At 38.1% G+C, this 3,738-nt stretch overlaps 1 protein-coding gene across 1 annotated transcript in view; it reads right to left on the reverse strand.

The window, feature by feature from the left end:
• LOC106870128 (MICOS complex subunit Mic10) overlaps positions 1-1,811 on the reverse strand; it is a 31,474-nt gene extending 29,663 nt beyond the window's left edge. Inside the window, exon 1 of the mRNA XM_014916115.2 lies at positions 1,688-1,811. The gene's annotated coding sequence lies outside the window, so the exon portion shown is untranslated. The remainder of the gene's footprint in view (positions 1-1,687) is intronic.
• Between the last annotated feature and the right edge of the window lie 1,927 nt (positions 1,812-3,738).

The raw sequence follows: 3,738 nt of genomic DNA on the forward strand, positions 1-3,738 counted from the left end.
ATATATATATATATATATATATATATATATATATACACATATATATGCAATATATATATATATATATATACATACATTTATGTATTATAATACATGAAGATGAAATGAACTGGTTTTAATTCAAACCACTACAATTGTTTTTGTGCATTGCTATCAGCTGGTAATTGTTTAGTGTTTAACCTATTATACACATTATTGCATTAATATGACTCAACAATAGCTGTATACCAGCACATCTTCAGGTAAGGAAGTTTCAGATCACATGGTACCTGATACTTGTGATGGAGCTTTGTGAAGCATACTATAGGATGATATTAAATACATATGTATATCATAAGGGATTAGCAATCCAAGCGAAGAAAGCTACTTAAGCTCTCTGCTAATACAAATACATCAAGCTAGCAAAATGTTTTCTGACTGATGTAGAACTCTAGGTAATCCTAAGGTTAGATATGAAGTTGAAGTATGTCACCAGTCAACCATGGTTGCATAACCAAGTTAATATTGTATGTTTTTGAAAAGCGGTGATCAGGTAGAAACATTAACATGCCAGGCGAAATACTTAGCAGTATTTCATGTCCTTATGCTCTGAGTTCAAATTCTGCCAAGGTCAACACACACACATTCGACGGGCTTCTTTCAGTTTCAGTCTACAAAATCGACTCACACGGCTTTGGTCGGCTCGAGGCTATAGTAGAAGACACATGCCCAAGGTGCCATGCAATGGGACTGAACCTGGAACCATGTAGCTGGGAAGCAAGCTTCTTACCAGACAGTCACACTGCGCCTATTGTCTTTGTAGACAATATTTTCTGTTTGGTCGACACTAATTTTCAAATTACTGGAGTCCATTGCTCTACTCATAGCGACGTATAACTGGCCGTGTGCAAACATCGGAGTGGGTAAAAATACACCTACACGATCTAAAGTCTGGCCCTGTGCTTTGCTTGCTGTGAATGCATGAGCGGAATCTTTAGGGTTGCAAAAAATCAAACTAAAACTTACCTCTTACTGTTCTATACGAATAATGCCTGGATGCTCTGATGCCATGGGTTATTTTGATTGACAAAACTGAGATGTAAACAACAGCCGCTTCGATTAGCCGTTTCGAATCCTGCTCGGGACCGACACACTTCAATAACCACTAAATATATCCCGACACACACTTTTCCTATTTTATTTTTGCTATTAACCGTCCTCACGACTCCCTTCGTATCTACGATTGGGCCATGAACTATATGATGAAAATCCAGTTATTTGTGGTCAGTGATTTTTTTAAATAAAAATGCGAAGGTGGTTTATCAATTCAAAAATCGATATCCATGAAATAATAATATTTGCTGATTTTTTACAAAGACGATCGTCTTTGTAATCCTGAAAAATATTGTAACCATTGGTCAAGCCGTGAAGAGGGAACAGAGAAAGAGACGGACAGACAAACATAACGCCCTGTTAGCAAATTGGTCGTCTTTACTCCTTACAGCCATTTCACTTAATACTCGATAATTTAATTGTAAACTTGCACATTAAATTTGCATTTAATTTCTCAGATGAAATTATACTCATGTTACGTAACGGCAAATTTAATGTACAAATTCGTAATTAAACTATTGAGTATTAATTGAAATTGCTGTAAGGAGTAAAGATGACCAATTTGTTAATAATAAATAATTAACTTCCTACTCACCGTTTTCTTTTCTTCTTTCAACTGGATATAAACTATATGCTCAATATATACCTATTGTTTTAAGGGAATTTCATTTCCCAGCAATGACCAGTATTTCCTTGGATGTAACCATCTATTCACGAGGTTATTGTTGTTGGTTGTTGTTGGCACTCCGTCGCTTACGACGTCGAGGGTTCCAGTTGATCCGATCAACGGAACAGCCTGCTCGTGAAATTAACATGCAAGTGGCTGAGCACTCCACAGACACGTGTACCCTTAACGTAGTTCTCGGGGATATTCAGCGTGACACAGTGTGACAAGGCTGACCCTTTGAATTACAGACACAACAGAAACAGGAAGTAAGAGTGAGAGAAAGTTGTGGTGGAAGAGTACAGCAGGGTTCGCCACCATCCCCTGCCGGAGCCTCGTGGAGGTTTAGGAGTTTTTGCTCAATAAACACTCACAACGCCCGGTCTGGGAATCGAAACCGCGATCCTACAACTGCCAGTCCGCTGCCCGGCCATGCTGGAGCACCGTCTTGAAGGACAACACTAGTTGTCAAGCGATGATAGAGGACAAACAGACACAAAGTGATACACAGATACATGTATGTATATATATATACAATGGCCTTCTTTCAGTTTCTTCCTACCAAATCCATCCACAAGGACTTGGTCAGCCAGAGGCTATAGAAGACACTCACTTGCCCAAGGGCCCATGCAGTGGGACTGAACTCATAACCATGTGGTAGGGAAGCAAGCTTCCTACCACACAGCCACGCCTATATATAGACATGACAGAAGTAAATAGACACCCTTATACTCATTAAAATTTATTTAAATCTGAAATTAGACATTTTAATTGTTTATTAATTGTTATAATGTGACTATTTAATACTTTGCATTTTTCAATGCAAAGACCCTATTAGTCCTGCTACTGACCAGATGACGAATATTCTCTTGAGGAATTTCTTGCCAAGTTTCATGCGGCAATCTCAAAAGATTTGGTTTTGAAGATGCTTTCTTGTTCTTTTTATGAAGTGTCCTATCCATTATGTTCCAGAGGTGTTCAATAGGGTTCATATCTGGTGACTGGCTTGGCCATGGAAGCTTTTCAATGCAATTCTTATCCAACAAATCTTGGGTCATTTTAGTCGTGTGACAAGGTGCCTTATCTTCCATAGTCTTCTTTAATCACATCACCACTGAGGAAGATTGGAAGGAGTCCTTTCTGCAATATAGACACATATTTATCCGAGTTTATGTTTCCCTCACACTCCACCAGCTCTGATCTATCATTGCTCCCCAGACCATCACAGAATAGTTGCCAAGTTTCATTGTTGGCTGGAATCTTTTCACATCAAATTCTTGATCACAGCATCTCCAGACCCACACTCGACCACTGTCAAGAAATACAACAAATCTGGACTCAGAGAATATGACAGTGTCCCAAAATGCTAGTGGCCTTGCCGCCATTTCACTGACCCAATTTTTCCTCCACTTTATATTAGCTGGTTGAAGTTGTGTCTTCCTTCTTGCTGCTTTGTCATAGTAGCCAAGTTTGTGGAGACACCTGACAAAAACAAACCAATAGAATAAGTTACCTGATTAAGAAAAAAAAACCCAAAAAAGGTGCTGTAGTCGATTTCTGCGACTTAACAGTTCAAGGTGGTGCCCTAGCAAGGCCACAATCTAATTACTGAAACAAATAAATGATAAAATAGGTATGTATGTCCATAGTGAATATACATATATATATATATATTCTTCCTCACATTTGGATTTTATGTATGCTCTCTCCCACTTGGATTTAATATGTTGCCACATTTATAATATGTCTTTTTTCTGCATTTTCGTGCAGCTGAAGATTGCTCTTCATATTGCATTTAAGGTAATGCTCACATTACTTAAATAAATTGAAGTAGCATGAAACGTGCGTACTGCAATCACTTTTGAAATCTGTGTTGCTTATTGTTTGATTTTAATCACCCATCCTTTTGGGATGCGATATTCGGGTGCCTTCGCATAAGTACCATATTCAAGCCTTGAATCTATATATATATATATATATAT

The sequence above is a fragment of the Octopus bimaculoides genome, chromosome 12 (genome assembly GCF_001194135.2).
Source record: "Octopus bimaculoides isolate UCB-OBI-ISO-001 chromosome 12, ASM119413v2, whole genome shotgun sequence".
Classification (NCBI taxonomy): domain Eukaryota; kingdom Metazoa; phylum Mollusca; class Cephalopoda; order Octopoda; family Octopodidae; genus Octopus; species Octopus bimaculoides.